At 45.3% G+C, this 19676-nt stretch overlaps 1 protein-coding gene and 1 non-coding gene across 2 annotated transcripts in view; both read right to left on the bottom strand.

Annotated features, from left to right (window-relative positions):
- LOC124612643 (protein slit) overlaps window positions 1–19676 on the bottom strand; it is an 814493-nt gene that overhangs the window by 779623 nt on the left and 15194 nt on the right. The window lies entirely within an intron of this gene.
- On the bottom strand, window positions 12757–12831 carry Trnat-ugu. The gene has a single exon. It is a non-coding gene; the product is annotated as a tRNA-Thr (tRNA).

Here is a 19676-nt window from a genome sequence, read left to right as displayed (position 1 = left end):
TACTGCGGCTGCGTTTTCGTTTCGATTTGCAACTGCATTTTGTTGTTGCTACGTAAGGATTGGCAACATTAAAGGAGCAACTCACACATTTTCTGCCAGTAACTGAGAAAATCGCGTAAAACGTAATGGGAGAATCAGAGAGAATACGAATTGTGTCCTCGGAGGCTTTCGCGGCGGCATGTCTGAATAAAATATTTCGATTTTCAAGTCGCGTCAGTTTTAATAAAACTCTCAAGGTTTCGATGGCTATCTCCGCCATCGTCATCAGGAGTAAAACTATTCGCATTGACGCGGCTTTAAAACCAAGAAGATTTTATTCAGAATTCGAACTACTTTCCTTTATACTCGAGTTCAACCTCAACCTCAGACGTGTCGTTGCTTACTGTAGTGAGCGATATCGTAAGGAATTATTTGTGGTACATAATCTTTAGCATCATCTTTGTAGTACATCGAAATTCCTCTCTTCATCAAAGTTTTACTGCAGGCTTGCAATGCATATTTGACAACACACGACGCAGCGGTGATTATTATTCAACAACTGAAGCTATGTTCGATTGTCCACGATGGCGAGGCGGTGGCTTTTTCTCATAAAGAGAATATGCTATGCGGCATACAGATCATTAGTGGCGAATTTCATGCACCTATGTTCCTTCCCTTTGATGGATGTTAATGAGGCATCGGTCGGCCTTGGAACGTTTGTACCACACCAATGAGCCAAATAATGTCTACTGTATTTGTGCATTGGTTTCAAAATAGTCGGAAGCAAAACTATAAACATTTTTTTGCGTTATGTTACACAACAGCCCAGACTAACAGCCGCAGTATGAAGTAAGTACATCGTTATTCTTACTGTTTATCTTACCCTTATTCTTTTAGATATTATCAGTACTAATTTAAAAATATTAAATAACTATAATTTACATATAAAGAAATTGATACAGAGAAAGAGGGACGATCATTCTTGCGAATGACTTGCAGAAAGATTTATCAGACCTGAGGCATGCATATTCTTGTACATGCTAGTTTAAAATTACAAGGAAAAAAAAAGATACTACTTCCCGTCGAAACATGAAAATCGTCAGTTCGAGTGTCAATAATCTCACTGCACTAAAATCTACTGCTCGTCGGATAAGTAAAACAAGAAAGATTTTCTGCCACCTGTCAGGATTTTCTGTTATTTATACTTTGCACACCACGTTTCGCGAAATGACTCCAATTTTTAACCAATTTTTAAGTGAGTTTTCTGTGTGTTATGTCATTTATTCGTGATATTTTCGATGTGTAAGGTGCTGCATAGTTATATTGTCTGTAAGTTTTGTTGTGGCGCACTTGTGCAGAAGCTTACACGTATTAAACATCGCATACAATTTTCTGTGCACAGTACACGAAATAGCAAAGGTACATAAACAAACACGGTCACAGTCAGCATGCAGTCACTGAGGTACCACATACGGCGGGTCATTTGTGTTGACTATAGTTTTATTGTGTTTTCAATATAGGTTAAGAGTTCTTTTTTACATTTTGTTTACTAATTCTGAAAGACTAACACATATGATGATTATCATATCTGGTCACAAAATAAAGGAAAAAAATGCAATCAAAGGCTGTTTTGAATTACAACAAACTTTAAACATCGGGTCGAAGTATACCTGCACGTGATTATTCAGTGTAATTGCCCATCTTGAGCGCTATTTATATTTCATATTTTAAAAATGTAAACCTTAACGACTTTCGGCCACAATCATTATCAGAATCATATTTCAGACCTTGATACACTGTATCTCGTCGATTTACATGTACACATGTACCTTTACTAGTCAAGAAATAGGAATCTGAATATGTCACACTTCGAAAAAATATGGCTCTGATTACTGTGGGACTTAACATCTGAGGTCATCAGTCCCCTTGACTTAGAACTACTCAAACCAAACTAACCTAAGGACATCACACACATCCATGCTCGAGGCAGGATTCGAACCTGCGGCCGCAGCACAGCGCGGTTCCGGACTGAAGCGCCTAGAACCGCTCGGTCACAGCGGCCGGCTCATACTTCGTCAATACAAATGTCTCCTAAAATTATAGAGACGATCATGAATATCCACTACCGTCATAATTAACCCTCTGCCCACAAGTCTCTATATGTCCATCTTTTTAGGTATGGTTGTGGGACTCGGCTGTTCGACAGAAGATGTCAAATTAAACACCTTTCAGCCGTCAAATTCCCAACCTTGTTTTGTTTGGCAACCAGTTTCAGCGTTATCTAATAGTCGGCAGGTGACAGTTGAAGTTACCACTGTAGCAAGTAGGTATCTACTAATACCAGTATTACTGGCCCCTGATTAGATCACAAACGAGGTAGATTTCTCGTACCCGTCAGTCAGTCAGGGGCTTGAAGATGGCGTAGTATAATTTGACATCTTCTGCCCACAAGATCGAGTGGAAAACCACCAGATCCCCCCGCGCCTCCCACCTGTTTGCCTTAGCTCAGGTGCCGGCCGGTGTGGCCGAGCGGTTCTAGGCGCTTCAGTCCGGAACCGCGCGATCGCTACGGTCGCAGGTTCGAATCCTGCCTCGGGCATGGATATGTGTGATGTCTGTAGGTTAGTTAGGTTTAATTAGTTCTAAGTTCTAGGGGACTGATGACCTGAGATGTTAAGTCCCATAGTGCTCAGAGCCATTTGAACCATTTTTTTGGGATTTCATCCAACCTTTTTTGTTAACGTCCTTCCAATGCACCTTGTGGACGGGGAATTAAAACGTATAAATGTTCTTTCAACAAAGTTCTTTCAGCAACTGAAAATCTTACATACTTTAACGGCCTATGTTTCCTAATTTTGGAGCGAATAACTGCTTCCAGTAGTTTGCCAATATTTTCGATATGCTTTGTAGCGGTCGAACAGGATGATACATCAAAAGAAACTGAAAAGCTATGGCAATGTTACACGCCGACCAACAAGATGCTGTGGAATCGGCGGGAGTGGCTTCGGCAGTATTAACATGAGGCACAGCACGCAGCAGCAAGTCCTGATGGGGGTAGGGCGCGCCAGCAAGTGTCCGACAGTCAGCTGTTTATGGATGCGGACAGGCCGGCTACAGAAGGAATACATTAGCGGCCCCAGTAGCCGGTAGCCGACCGACCTAATGCATTCGACAGGGCCGGGCCGCCGCTTCCGATGCGGGCCGGCGGCGGAGAGCTGTCGGCGTGCCGGCCTTTCCGGGTAATAAAATCACGCCCCCTGTCGCCGCGGAGCATCCGACCGACTGCCGCCTCGCGCTCCGGCAAAGCCACGGATTCCATTACTCCACCTGACAAGGCTTCGCTTCCCCCGTCTTTCCGCCGCTGTCGATAAGAGGGAGGCGTCGGACAAAGTGGTTTCCGGGACTGACCTGAGTGTCAACACGAACGACTGGCGTTATAGTCTGTGAAATAAAGAGCGAGCAGCACTAGTTGGCTCCTATCCGCAGTTCAAAAAGATTGAAGAAGGATCCACACACTTTTGCTTTTGGACCGCTTTCACCAGTCGTAAGTCTCTGTGTGGCCTGAAGCGTTGTCTCCAAAAGATTGAATGTTAGGTGTGTTTCTGCACTGGTTTTTCCAAGCTTAAAACAAAATTTTACACAGATACGTTTCTATTTCATGTCGCATAACAGCAACCTCACAGAAACATTACAACTGACATATTCTCACAAAAAACTAACCAAATCAATCAGTCGCAGCCACCTGCCACACCAATTCAAGCAGGATTCCTCTCCTGGGCTGACCTTTTCATCTCAGAGGCAAATTTCAATCTACGTCCTCCATTACTTGCTGGATTAATTCCAATCTATGTCTCGCTCTACAGTTTTTATCCTCTACATCTCTGTCGGGTACCATGGAACTTATTGTCTGATGTCTTAGCAAATGTTCTGCATCCTGTCCCTTCTGCTTGTTAGTGTTTTCCATACATTCCCATCTCGGAAACGGAGCAAGATATCGAGAAAATTTTCGAGGTTGTTCGAAATCGGGGTCTTAGAAATACACCATAAAAATTTCAGGAATATACCATAAAAGTTGCTGTGCATAGCGGTCTTGGAATCCACAGCTCGATTTTGGTACGAAAAATGTCAAAAATACCCTTTTTTGGGATTTTCTAAGGAACGGTTCATGAACTGATGGTGGTTCCATAATCCTCTTAAGACTCAACGCAGATCACATCAAAGGCAAAACGAACCGACAGATTTGATGAGGATGATGGTTTGTGGGGCCCTCAACATCGTGGTCATCAGCGCCCGTGCAAGCTCCAAATCTTTCTATGTCCAGTCTCGGCACTTTCCGAATGAGGATGAGATGACGAGGATAACACAAACATCCAGTCCCCAGGGGGAGAAAATCACCGGCCGGGAATCGAACTCGGGACCCAGTGATCCAGAGGCAGCAACTGGACCACGAACTGCGGACCCGATCGATTTGCACCATTTGTCAAGCAGGAGGAAGTGTGTAATATTCACACTTTGAACTTTTCTGTAGGATAATGGCACTAAGACGACTATACAAATGGTCCCTGGCCAAAGGCCTGCCAAACTCACTAAACACTACCTTTCTATTACTGACAAAACCCGAGGTAGAGCTCCAAAAGAATCTCCTTTTTATGCGAGGAGTCTCATGCGTACCAATAACTAAGGACGTTGAATGTAAGTGCTAATCTTCAGAGGTGGTCTTTTTTAAGTCATCTGTCATCTGACTGGTTTGATGCAGCCCGCTACGAATTACTCTCCTATGCCAACCTTTTAATCTCAGAGTAGCATTTGCCTGAATTATTTGCTGGATTTATTCCAGTCCCTATCTTCCTCTGCAGTTTTTACTCTCTACAGCTCCCTCTAGTTCCATGGACGTTATTCCGTGATGTCTTAACAGATGTCCTACCATCCTGTCCTCTCTTCTTGCTTCTTGTCAGAGTTTTCCGTATGTTCCTTTCCTCGCCGATCCTGCACAGAGCTTGTTCATTCCTTACCTTAATACTTCACCTAATTTTCAACATTCTTCTGTAGTACCACATCACAAACATTTCGATTCTTCTATCTCGTAGTTTTTCCACACTCCATGTTTCACTTCCACACAATGCTGTGATCCAAACGTACATTCTCAGAAATTTATTCCCCAATTTAAGTCCTATATTTCTCTTGGCCAGCAATGCCCTCCTCGCCAGTGCTAGCCTGCTTTTTATGTCCTCCTGGCTTCATCCGTCAGGGGTTATTTTGCTGTCTAGGTAGCAGAATTGCTTAATTTGCTCTACTTCGTGATCCCCAGTTCCGACGCTAAGTTTCTCTCTGTTTTCATTTCTGTTACTTCTCGGTACTTTCGTCTTTATTCGATTTACTCTCAATTCATATTCTGTACTCTTTAGACTGTTTGTTGCATTCATTTCCAAAATTTTCATAATCATACTTAAAATTTTTTTGAATCACGGTTTATGACAGCACCATATTTTCAATTGTGTGATTTAAAGATAACAGTGTGAAGAACTTACAGGAAAAAAATAAACGTTCTTTGTAGGCTTGGCCACTGTTTCTATGTTTCGATACAGTGTATCGATACGTGGAACTGTTTCAGTGTTTCGGAACGGCTGTGGTTCACTGTTTCGAAACAGTGGTGTTTCATTCCGCCCCTGTCTCGGATAACGGACCAGATTCGATCTCGAGCCAGACACAGAAACTGTATCGTTGTTTCAAAATAAGGCTGTTTCAGTACACCTGTGCTTGGAACGGACTGATTGTATCGAAACAGTGATGTTTCATTCCGCTCTGTGTCCGACGAGATTCGGGCTCAGCACAGGTACTGAAACACAACATACCACTTCGTGAAACACTTTCTAGAGTGTCGAAATCTTTTTGAGAAGCAATAGCATGAAGCTCAAGATATCCGAAAATAAAGCTTCGTTTCTAGCTGACTTTCCTATTTCGAAATGGCGTAACATCTGCTTTATGAACACCAACCAAACAATAAAACAACACATACTATTCACATTCAAAATAATGAATATGTGAAAATCATTCAGTTAAATTACACTTTTTTTATAAAATACGCTTCTCTGTTCATGTACAGTAATCATATTAAGAAACTCAAGTAAGCCTACAACATTTTGAATAAAAAAAGGCGTAGAGTGACAGTTATTAGACATATACATAAATTTGATGTAGGTATCATTGCAAGCAATCTGTTTGACATATCACTGATAGTGTAATGGTGAACGGGAAGGGCTGGGAAGCATGGTGAATTTATAGTAACGGTTCGAAACACCTTGATAGACAAAATTTTTTCTGTTATATTTTGTTATTTATTCGAATTATTTGGCGTTATTTGTGAGTCTATAGTCACTGTGGCTATTATCCACAATGATTCCCTTGTGTGCATGGAAATTAGCAGGTTGGGTATATTACCCATACTAACGGAATGTGGGAATCCCAGTAGCATATTCGTTGTTTCTGCAGTTTGCTCCCACCTCCAGTTCCGTTCGTGGTGGTTCTTCTGTCTTCAGCCATGGTTGTCCTCAGCCAACTGAAAAGTATGAAAGTCACACGACACGAAAGCAGCGCATTTGCTGCAGGAAATACGAAACTGCCAAGATGCCTAAGTGATAGTTCATACTTTCTGCTACATGATTATCGCTCTCGCACCTCATTTGTGCTTATACGGACATACTTATACAGTAGACATTCAAGATGATAAAATGTGTAGGTTTATTAGATTACAAAACACGAACTGTTTCACTGTTTCGATACATGACATTGTACTGTTTCGTTTGTTTCGAAACAGTTACGTGTTTCAGTTTGCCTATCTCTAGTACTTTGTATTTTGAGTAGTGTGTACCTATGATGTATATAAATAACTAGCATGGTTTATTTCACTTGCAAGAAAAAAATACAATTTAAAAAAGGCGTGAGCCGGCCAGGATGGCCGAGCGGTTCTAGGCGCTACAGTCTGGAACCGCGCGACCGCTACGGTCGCAGGTTCGAATCCTGTCTCGGGCATGGATGTGTGTGATGTCCTTAGACTAGTTAGGTTTAAGTAGTTCTAAGTTCTAGGGGACTGATGACCTCGGAAGTTAAGTCCCATAGTGCTCAGAGCCATTTGAACCCAAAAAAGGCGTGAGAGCTAAAGCTGTGGTTCAAACATAAAAATGTCCCATAAAGACGTCTTAAAAGATGGTAAGCGTTATATGGGTTTGAGTTACACTGCATATAAAAAAAGATGGTAAGCACTATATGGGCTGAGTTACACAGTATAGAAAACTGACAATTTTTTCAAGGTTTCACGGACCAGGTTCGTTAACCTGTCTCCTAAGATATGTCGTAGGGTTACTATCGCTTTACATGCTCCCACGTTTCTCCGGAAATCAAATTGATCTTCCCCAAGGTCGGATTCTACCAGCTTTTCCATTCTTCTGCAAAGATTCCGTGTTAGTATTTTGCAACCGTGACTTAAAAAACTTATACTTGGCTATTAATCACGTCTATCTTGCAGGATGTCAATATCTTTACTTTTACTCAATAAGCTTTAAGAATGCAAAAATAAAAAATTCGGTGTCATTATTTTTCAGCATGCACTCGTATTTTAACTGTATCTGCCTGTAGCTTACTTCGATTTGTTCCGTGAATTACAATCATCTTGCACTATGTTGCACTATCGAACCCTTTGTAGTTTGTATTTTTTCTTTTACACAGGGTGTTACAAAAAGGTACGGCCAAACTTTCAGGAAACATTCCTCACACACAAAGAAAGAAAATATGTTACGCGGACATGTGTCCGGAAACGCTTACTTTCCATGTTAGACCTCATTTTATTACTTTTCTTCATATCACATTAATCATGGAATGGAAACACACAGCAACAGAACGTACCAGCGTGACTTCAAACACTTTGTTACAGGAAATGTTCAAAATGTAATCCGTTACCGAGGATACATGCATCCACCCTCCGTCGCATGGAATCCCTGATGCGCTGATGCAGCCCTGGAGAATGGCGTATTCTATCACAGCCATCCACAATACGAGCACGAAGAGTCTCTACATTTGGCATCGGGGTTGCGTAGACAAGAGCTTTAAAATTCCCCCATAAATGAAAGTCAGGAGGGTTGAGGTCAGGAGAGCGTGGAGGCCATGGAATTGGTCAGCCTCTACCAATCCATCGGTCAACGAATCTGTTGTTGACAAGCGTACGAACACTTCGTCTGAAATGTGCAGGAGCTCCATCGTGCATGAACCCTATGTTGTGTCGTACTTGTAAAGGCACATGTTCTAGCAGCACAGGTAGAGTATCCCGTATGAAATCATGATAACGTGCTCCATTGAGCGTAGGTGGAAGAACATGGGGCTCAATCAAGACATCACCAACAATGCCTGCCCAAACGTTCACAGAAAATCTGTGTTGTTGACGTGATTGCACAATTGCGTGCGGATTCTCGTCAGCCCATAAATTTTGGTTGTGAAAATTTACACTTTGATCACGTTGGAATGAAGCTCCATCCGTAAAGAGAACATTTCCACTGAAATGAGGATTGACACATTGTTGGATGAGCCATTCGCAGAAGTGTACCCGTGGAGGCCAATCAGCTGCTGATAGTGCCTGCACACGCTGTACATGGTACGGAAACAACTGGTTCTCCCGTAGCACACTCCATACAGTGGCGTGGTCAACGTTACCTTGTACAGGAGCAACTTCTCTGACGCTGACATTAGGGTTATCGTCAACTGCACAAAGAATTGCCTCGTCCATTGCAGGTGTCCTCGTCGTTCTAGGTCTTCCCCAGTCGCGAGTCATAAGCTGGAATGTTCCGCGCTCCCTAAGACGCCGATCAATTGCTTGGAATGTCTTCCTGTCGGGACACCTTCGTTCTGGAAATCTGTCTCGATACAAACGTACCGCGCCACGGCTATTGCCCCGTGCTAATCCATACATCAAATGGGCATCTGCCAACTCCGCATTTTTAAACATTGCACTGACTGCAAAACCACGTTCGTGATGAACACTAACCTGTTGATGCTACGTATTGGTGTCCTTGATGCAAGTACTGTAGAGCAATGAGTCGCCTGCCAACACAAGCACCGAAGTCAACATTACCTTCCTTCAAGTGGGCCAACTGGCGGTGAATCGAGGAAGTACAGTACATACTGACGAAACTAAAATGAGCTCCAACATGGAAATTAAGCGTTTCCGGACACATGTCCACATAACATCTTTTCTTTATTTGTGTGTGAGGAATGTTTCCTGAAAGTTTGGCCGTCCCTTTTTTGTAACACCCTGTATAGTCAAATCCAGCATCGATTGAAAGCCGTTGTATGTGAACTCGCCGACAAGGGAGTTTGTTACACTGGCCGCTGGGGCAGGAATCAACCCTCGCTGCAGTATCCCGCCACCCCAGATCGCCGCGGGGCCATTTCCGCTTCTCCGGACGGGGCTCAATTGACAGTTATTTGTGATCCGGCGGGACAGAGAGTAGTGGTGCGCTGAGGGAGGGGGTGGTGGGGGTGGGAGAGGCTGTGCACGGCCAACCCCTTCGCTCTGAGTCAGTGGCGGGCGACTCGTTGCCGGCCACGATCACGATCACGAACGGCCCGCGCGCACTCAGGCGGAACCTGCCTCCGCTAATGGCTCGCGATGAATAATTAAAACGGGGACCGAACGCGGGAATTTATCGTGGCGGGGCCCTGCGAGGCGCGCGCGCTGCGCCCGGAATAAATCAGACGGACGGGATACTCGTTTCCTACCAGGCTCTGCTACAGGTGGCCTGGCCTGAATGGAGAACACAGTTGCCCCAAAGAAAACCACTCTCCCGGTATGCAGTCGCACGTCCGGCGAGTCTACGGTCCGTATAGGCGTATACCCACTTCATTTTCCAGAAGCTAACGCCCATGTACAACATAAAGTAAATTTTTTTGTAACAAATTTATTTAATATCCAAGATTGCAAGTGAATAAAATTAAATTATGACTAGTTTCAACAAGACCCAAGAGGGACCAAGAAGAAAGTGCTCGGATTAAAAAGGGTGTAAGACAGGGATACTTTCTCTCGCTCCTACTGTTCAATCTGCTCATCGAAGAGGCAGTGATGGCAATAAAAGAAAGGTTCAGCAGTGGAATTAAAATTCAAGGTGAAAGCATATCAGTGGTACGATTTGCTGATGACTTTGCTAGTAGTGGGGAGTCGGCATTTGTAGCGCAATTTTGATATCAAATAGATATTTAAGTTAATTAAATTGATCAATTAACCACCCCCATCCCACCCCCGACCACGCTCACCCCCGCCCCCGATGACATCACGTGTTTTCTCAGCTACACGTGTGCCCCAGCCGCTCTTCCCCTCCCCCACCCCCAACCTAACCTATTGGCGGGAATTTCGAATTTTGAGGGGTAATTAAAATTGACGGTATCCTTTCTGGGACTCGAACCCATGTTCTCCTGGGCAGAAAGCCCAAGTGTACCCCCATAGCGCAATTAAACCACAAGAGGCGCTTGGAACTGACAGGAAAATACTGGATGGAAGACCCAAGTGCGATCCTTAATACATGGGAACTGTCCAGATGTGGGATAGGAAGATTTTGGTCGGGAAACTGACGCAAAGATCGATCCTATTTACATAATTAATCACAAAGATCGGGCCTAATTACACAACTATAGGCATAGCACTACACAAGGACGGCATAAAAGCGTAATGCGGCTCAAAAACTGACGATACTATACAACTATTGTTGCCGAATGTAAAATGGTTGTGTTTCTCTTATTTAATAATTGCTTTATTATAAGAGTCGAGTTGATGTTAACTAGTCCAGCACAGAACGGCGGCCGACTTCCCTTGGTCGGGATAGCGGTCATTTATCACGCTTCTGAGTGATGCCGGCGTCGCGCTTTGTACTGAAGGCACTGCGAAAGGGGCTTTCTGTTTTGCAAACAGCAGACTTTTGAAATAGCCTTCTGAAGCATCCTGCGGATGGACAGGGTTATGCTACTTAATTTCCCTTTTGTTGTCTAGCATCATCGTCTGAAGGTATGCTGCGTATTGTGAGTGGTGCAAAGCAGTCGCCGAACAAAGCCGCTCTCTGTCTAAGGGAGGCAGTGCATGGGAGCTCTGTCGCTATATTTTGGATGAACAAGTTGCACTTGAGGCGGTCGTCCTTTTATCTCCTATTGTTGAGTTGGCTATACAGGCTACTGTGTTGCCGTAGGAGCGTCGCCTTAAGGCGGCGGCCAGATGGTGGAAAGCCGAGTTTTGACGGCCAACTGGACCGTTCTCTGGATGGGCGGGCTTATGCTACTTAATTTCCTTTTTGTGTTGCCTAGGGCCGCAGCCCAGATGGTGGAAAGTCGAGTGTGGCGAGCGACTGCATAGGGTGGCAGCAAAGGGCGGACAGCGGCCTGCCCGCGCCGTGAGGTGGTAGGCGGAGCAGCTGGCCATTTTGTAACACTTCTGACACTAAATGCAACTGGGTTTTCTCTTTTGATGCTAGTCAATTGTATGGATGAGCATTACTGCAAAGGGCATTTGATTCTAAAGCATTATGTCAGGGTGAAAATACTAAATAAATTAATTTTTCCCTCTTAACAACATGTGGGCAGGGTGGGTTCTTCCTTGGCTCGGGTATGAGGTAGAATGAAACAGCATTTTTACATAAGATAACTTTTATTGAAAGTTTTGTACAACTGTTTCCTTACTCGATTGTTCTGGCCGGGAGAGCGGCAGCTGTGTCGTTTGAGAAGCCTTCTGCTGCGGCAGCGGCGACGTCTGATTACGCGTGGCGGTGTGTATCTCGTGTCGCCGTCTCGCCCAGTTGACTGGAGACGCGCCTCGTGCGCTGGCCCGTTTAATTATTGAGAACGAAGTCGTGCATCGGATGGTGATACCTTGGATGCGGCGTCCCAGTGTTCCTCTTCTCTAAGCGGCCGCATGTGTTGTGCGTCGGCCAGCGGAACGGCGCGGCGGCGGAAGGCCAGTGTCCCGGACTCGAACAGCGGACTCCCGCTTGCCAGTCTTCGGCTGTCAGATCTTCATCACCAGCCCACAGGTGACTGCTGATGTGAGGCCGTCTCCTTCCCGTCCTCACGAGTCACCCGGGTACGTAACAATCAGTCTTCAAATACCTTCTTACTTCTGTCTTCTGGCGGCGAGGCTGCTGTTTGCTATTCCATTACAGCGGCGGACTTGGTGCTTCCGTGTACGATGTAGTTTCTTCCTGCATGACGGTCTTCAGCTCCAAAACTGAACTGAAAACTACTCCTCATCTTGTCGGACCCACTGCGTCTCGCGTATTTATTCACTTCAGTTCACTGGAGGTGAACGACTTCACGGTCATTGCCTCTTCTGTCACGTTGAAAAGCTTCTCGAAGAATCTTCTTAACGTCGGTGATTGGCTCTTGGAATGTAGGCGAGGGCCTTTGATCACATGTGACAATTGAGAAACACGTGAGCCGGTCGGACGATGCCCTGACGGCTGAATCGACAGCTTCCGCTTATGTGGGGAGGACGACGGCTTCTCCTGAACTTGCTGACTTGCAAGCGCCGGCTGTTGCCACGGCTGCTCTGCCCGCTGTTTGCCAGTGTGTAATTCTTCTAAACTAAGTTTTTCAATTATTTTCTAATTTCTACTTCACTTCACATTGATTTCACTAATTTATCTACCTATCTTAAGTACCACTCAACAATTTGAAAGAGAAATGATAATTAAATGGACACCCTAGCTGCAAACAGGCGTTGATGTACTTCATTGGGTACATGTTGAAAATGTGTGCCCCGACCGGGACTCGAACCCGGGATCTCCTGCTTACATGGCAGACGCTCTATCCAACTGAGCCACCGCGGGCAGAGAGGATAGTGCGTCTGCAGGGACTTATCCTTTGCACGCTCCCCGTGAGATCCACATTCCCAACATATCCACACCACTACATTTGTAGTGCCCTTAATAGATGTTTGCCCATCATACTCAGCAGGAGATCCCGGGTTCGAGTCCCGATCGGGGCACACATTTCCAACATGTCCCCAATGAAGTACATCAACGCCTGTTTGCAGCTAGGGTGTCCATTTAATTATTATTTCATTTCTAGCAAAGCTGCATGGTCATCCACGGTAACTGTTCTTTCGGGAACAGATACTACCGTCGTATATAATTTGAAAGAGTATGTGTCCCCCCGTAGGTGGAGGGAAGGAGGGAAAAAGGGGGCCTCGATTTTCGGCAGTTTGTGGACGCCTATAGAGGAGAATGCACATTCAACTACCGCCTCCTGTGCAGTCTTGACGACGATTTTCCCCATTACATGTGCATTATGACCCGTTCGTTACGAGTGCTGGTTGTTTCACGACGAAGTGTTGTTAGAACTGTGACGCATTTTTCCCCTCAGTTGTGGTAGCGTGTATTGGCTTCGATTACCTGGGCTGCAGGATGGTTTTTGAGCAGGCATCTGTAGCGTCAAACAGGGAAGGATATTGTATGCTTACAGGTAATACACTTTTTAAACTCTTCTTTGTCCAACACCAGCATCTCGTCAGTTGAACGTGTTTCCTACCAAAAAGAATAAAGATAGTACCTTACACGCCAGCCTTTTTCCCACCAGCTTGTAGGTGTAGGGCAGAGTTTGAGTGTGTCCTTCGCTAGTTTCGAGTGGTATTGCGAAATTTTTTATCAGCAGGCTAACACCAGTTGTGTGGTGTCGTCAGGTTTTACGGTGTATTGCGCTTTTATGGCGTCCTTGTATAGCGCTATACATATAGTTGTGTAATTAGGACCGATCTTTGTGATTAATTAAGTAAAAAAATGGTTCAAATGGCTCTGAGCACTATGCGACTTAACTTCTGAGGTCATCAGTCGCCTAGAACTTAGAACTAATGAAACCTAACTAACATAAGGACATCACACACATCCATGCCCGAGGCAGGATTCGAACCTGCGACCGTAGCGGTCACGCGGTTCCAGACTGAAGCGCCTTTAACCGCACGGCCACACCGGCCGGCATTAATTAAGTAATTAGGATCGAACTTGGGGTCGGTTTCCTGACCAAAATAAGTAAAGTGCACTAACCTAACCTTCATCTCCCGCATCTGAACAGTTCCCATGTGTTAGGGGGTGCACTTGGGCTTTCCACCCAGAAGGACCAGGGTTCGAGCCCTGGAAAGGGCATCACCATTTTATATTTCCTGTCGATTCCAAGTGCCTCTGGCGGTTTAATTGAGTTAGGGGGGGGGGGCGGTGCATTTGGGCTTTCCGTCCAGGAGGATCAAGTTAGTCCAAAAAATGGTTCAAATGGCTCTGAGCACTATGGGACTTAACATCTATGGTCATCAGTTCCCTAGAACTTAGAACTACTTAAACCTAACTAACCTAAGGTCATCACACACATCCATGCCCGAGGCAGGATTCGAACCTGCGACCGTAGCAGTCGCGCGGTTCCGGACTGAGCGCCTAGAACCGCTAGACCACCGCGGCCGGCCAAGTTAGTCCACTTCGAAGTCACCAGACTGGTTACAGTGAAAGAACAGACGCCCATTGTGCTATCGAACAAGTGTGAATTGGGTGAATGATGGAAATAACGTCGTGACACAAAAGTCTAAGGCCTTTTTTCCTTAATGTATCATTTCGAATAGGACTAGTCGTCCTCTGCAGAAACACACTTTTTGACCATCCTCTCAGATTAGGGGACATTTAGCGTTTGTAAGGGTTGATCTTTATTTGCGTAAGGCAATTGCCTACCATATCCCCTGCAATTGTGGCAGATGATGAGATGGTCAGTCCCTTTGGGACTGTGTACTGGCACCACCAGTGACTCTATGGAATACAACAACATAGAGGGTCTTATATGCACTTCTTGCTATTGGGATAATGTTATTGAGGAAGCAGTTATGATCAAATTAGAAAGTGCGCTTATAAATAGAAATGTGAGTTTTGCTTCAATTTTGTTTAGAATCACGGACTCTCCCTGGTCATACAACGGTCAGAGTTAATACTACTTGCTCACCCGCTGGTTACTAATATTCACTACCGATAACTTGTGATGCTGGTTATATACAGTGATGTGCCACAACATTGTGACCACCTGCTCAACAGCTTGTTTGCCCGAATTTTGAACGAAAAACGTCACTGATTCCTTGTGTCAGGGATCCGACAGTTCGTCGATAGGTTTGTGGAGGTATGTGGCATTCGATGTCTACGCACACTTCATGTAATTCGTGTAAATAACAGGCCGCTCGTCTGAGTACGCCACGATGGATCATCATGTTAGCGACCCAGATGGGTTCCATAGAATTTACAACAGGCCAATTTAGTCACCGAAACTTCGTAGTGAGTTTACTATAGTGCTCTCCAAGCCACTGTACTACGTTTCTGGCTCCGAGACATGGACAATTATATTGCTGAAAGATGACATCGCCTTCGGAGAAGACATCAAACATGAAAGAATGTAGGTAGTTCGCAGCTGTTAGGTGTCTTCGATTACTACCAAGGGTCCCATGCAAGAGCAGGAGAATGTCTCCAATTACATAACACGGCTCTCACCAGGCTGCATTCGTGATGCGCTGCACATTCTGAGCCGCTGTTCCCCTCGATGACGGCGTTTGCAGAGACGACCAGTGACCTAGTGTAGCAAAAATGAGACTCACCCGAAGACTCGACACGCTTCCACTGATCGACAATCGAATCCCGATGGTCCCGTGCTCACAGCAGTCGTAATTGATGATGTCGTTAAGTCGACATGTGAACACGTAGGGGATGGCCTGCTGCGGAGGTCCATGTTCAACGATGTACGATGAACGGTGCGTGCGCCATCATTGTGCTTCTACTTTAAAGAGCAGACAAACCTCCGAACTCCACGATCTGTGAAGGGTCGTGGACGTGCAACGATTTAGCCCCTAGTGGTAGTTTCATTCTCTTTCTACCTTTTTCCGCAAATGCTCACGGCAGTAGCACGCGAACATTCGACCAGCTTCGCCGTTTTCGAGACACTCGTTCACAGACTCTGCGTCATCTGCCCTTTGTCAAAAGTCGCTTATCTCAACAGATTTTCTCATTTGCAGCCCATATTGTCGCTAAGGTGATCTCCCGTCCGTGTCTGCTTCGCTTACAAATTCTTTTACCGCGTCACGTGCTCGCAACGCCACCAAGCGTATTCAGCGTCGCGGTGAGCAGTGGTCGTAACGCTTTGGCTTTTTAGTGCATGCTTTTTGTCATGGCGCTAGTTGTTTACGGCGTTTGTGTGTTGCCTTCGTGTATATGTTGTATTATGAATTTTGGTCAGTGTAGACCAGCCTACCGAAGTTTTCAGAATCTTTACACAGAGGTTTCTAGTCGCATTTGTACCTTGAAAATAACGGGGTGTGCATCTGTCGAAATATAGGTAGTTGTCGAAGACACCGCCCAGCTATAGGCTGATTGAAAATCCTTCTCCATTCTTGTGTACTGACGTCGTCCACCGCACACTAAACCTTAATTCTTCTTCCATCCTTGCCTTGCCTTGCCTTGATGTAAATCCGTAATCCGCCATAACAGCATGCGAGGTGCATTCAAGTTCTAAGGCCTCCGATTTTTTTTCTAATCAACTACTCACCCGAAATCGACGAAACTGGCGTTACTTCTCGACGTAATCGCCCTGCAGACATACACATTTTTCACAACGCTAACGCCATGATTCCATGGCAGCGGCGAAGGCTTCTTTAGGAGTCTGTTTTGACCACTGGAATATCGCTGAGGCAATAGCAGCACGGCTGGTGAATGTGCGGCCACAGAGAGTGTCTTTCATTGTTGGAAAAAGCCAAAAGTCACTAGGAGCCGGGTCAGGTGAGTAGGGAGCATGAGGAATCACTTCAAAGTTGTTATCACGAAGAAAGTGTTGCGTAACGTTAGCTCGATGTGCGGGTGCGTTGTCTTGGTGAAACAGCACACGCGCAGCCCTTCCCGGACGTTTTTGTTGCAGTGCACGAAGGAATTTGTTCTTAAAAACATTTTCGTAGGATGCACCTGTTACCGTAGTGTCCTTTGGAACGCAATGGGTAAGGATTACGCCCTCGCTGTCCCAGAACATGGACACCATCATTTTTTCAGCACTGGCGGTTACCCGAAATTCTTTTGATGGCGGTGAATGTGTGTGCTTCCATTGAGCTGACTGGCGCCTTGTTTCTGGATTGAAAAATGGCATCCACGTCTCATCCATTGTCACAACCGACGAAAAGAAAGTCCCACTCATGCTGTCGTTGGGCGTCAACATTGTTTGGCAACATGCCACACGGGCAGCCATGTGGTCGTCCGTCAGCATTCGTGGCACCCACCTGGATGACACTTTTCGCATTTTCAGGTCGTCATGCAGGATTGTGTGCACAGAACCCACAGAAATGCCAACTCTGGAGGCGATCTGTTCAACAGTCATTCGGCGATCCCCCAAAACAATTCTCTCCACTTTCTCGATCATGTCGTCAGACCGGCTTGTGCGAGCCCGAGGTTGTTTCGGTTTGTTGTCACACGATGTTCTGTCTTCATTAAACTGTCGCACCCACGAACGCACTTTCGACACATCCAAAACTCCATCACCACATGTCTCCTTCAAATGTCGATGAATTTCAATTGGTTTCACACCACGCACATTCAGAAAACGAAAGATTGCACACTGTTCAAGTAAGGAAAACGTCGCCATTTTAAGTACTTAAAACAGTTCTCATTCTCGCCGCTGGCGGTAAAATTCCATCTGCTGTACGGTGCTGCCATCTCTGGGACGTATTGACAATGAACGCGGCCTCATTTTAAAACAGTGCACATGTTTCTATCTCTTTCCAGTCCGGAGAAAAAAAATCGGAGGCCTTAGAACTTGAATGCACCTCGTATTACAGCTTTTTATCGTAAACGGGGCTGTAGGAAACGCAGTCGATTGTTTAATTATGTAAAATAAACTTTGCCTCAGACTGCAATTAAATAATCTTCATTTTATGTTGTCATTATCCATTTCGACCCATCCAATAACATCTTCAGATGTATGTGATGATGAACATCAAATCGACTTGTAGTATGTTCGCTATAGGACCACATTTGTGGACATCAATCGCCCTATGCAGCGTCAGACCAGAGACCCTCAACACCACTTGCGAATCAACTACGTCAGCAACCAACCACTGAGAGAGTCGCTTAGTGAGTAGTGCTAAGGAGCCCTGGTCTGTCACTTGAAAGACTGGTTTAGTAAGTTATCTGTGTAATAAAACAGTCTGCTGCGTTATATTTGTCGACAATCACAGCCCTCCCGTTGCCATACTTAACGGACGAAATATTCAGTCTATCTGTACCGGACTACTACGGATTGTATTTGGAGTTGAGTCTATGCCTAGCATTGTGAATCGGATACGGTGATTGAAGCTATAAAAGCAGCGAGAGTACTAAGTACATGAGAAAGGGAAGGCTTATGTATGTATCAATCACTGAATTTAACTGTTGTGTCCTATAAGTTTACAGTTCTGATTACTGAAGTAGCAGTGACGCCCCCTACCCCCCGCCGCCCAAACCACAAAGTGGCGACCGTGGCAACACACAAACTTGGAACTTTACGACTTTCCTGTCACAACTGCCACTTTTAAGGTATTGGTGTAAGTGAGCAGGAACTGAATCGTCTTACATCGTATCACTCATACTGATCTAATAATTGGAACCACAAAATTTTAGAACACAGCAATTAAATCAAAACATTGTATTTCATTCAGCACTTCTTTATGATCACAAATGATTAGTACACGTAGCGCTGGGTATTTCATAATTTGAAACAATCATCTTCGTCTAGTCATCACGCTAGCCGCGGTACAACTCCCAACGAAATCCAAATAACCCTAAAGACACAGATAACTTACTACTACACAGTTGTGTAGGACAACTGATGTTTACAAGAAATGGTCCCATAACGGCCAGAGCCCACCACATGTTAATTTGAGGTATGTATACCAGACTCACCTCATGACAAGGGTGGATCACACAGGAATTTTGTGGTATAATTTTATTCTGCGTGTTTTTTCAGTATCATATGAAACAAGGTGAATATGACTTGATTTTGATGTAGTACATGTGACAGTAGCCTCGCCATGCCTTGACGCTAATTCTCCCTCACCCTCCCCTCAAAGCATCAGAGTGACGAAATGCCGTGGGCCAGTGTCAGATGGCCCGTACTTGAACTAAAACCCCCGCTGCGAAAACTGGAATCACAGTGATGTGACAAAGCTGTTTCCAAAAATGTTCAAATGTGTGTGAGTTCCTAAGGGACCAAATTGCTTAGGTCATCGGTCCCTAGACTTATACACTACTTAAACTAACTTATGCTAAGAACAACACACACACCCATGCCCGAGGGAGGACTCGAACCTCCGGCGGGAGGAGCCGCGCAGTCCGTGACATGGCGTCTCAAACCCGTCGGCCACTCCGCGCGGTAAGCTGTTTCCCTCTCTCTGCTTTGCCTCTTGACATGGCACCTGGTGGACGGTCCAAATCGTGCATAGTCCTCTTTTTCCCGTGCTGTCTGTCACGTTACCACTCTCCCACCTGAGCATAAGTCTACAGTGTTTGCGGTCAGCCAGCTTGGGCCTGTAGCCCGAATTTTCACCCACATCGTTTAACGCACCAGCCAGTAATCGCTGTCATGTGCATTACTGCATCCCTCAGCCCCCTCCGCCGCTCCCCTATTGCTATTCGTCAATGGAA

This window comes from Schistocerca americana, chromosome 4 (genome assembly GCF_021461395.2).
Source record: "Schistocerca americana isolate TAMUIC-IGC-003095 chromosome 4, iqSchAmer2.1, whole genome shotgun sequence".
Taxonomy (NCBI): Eukaryota; Metazoa; Arthropoda; class Insecta; order Orthoptera; family Acrididae; genus Schistocerca; species Schistocerca americana.
The sequence above is the reverse complement of the archived record's forward strand: the minus strand, read 5'-3'. Positions and strand labels throughout refer to the sequence as shown.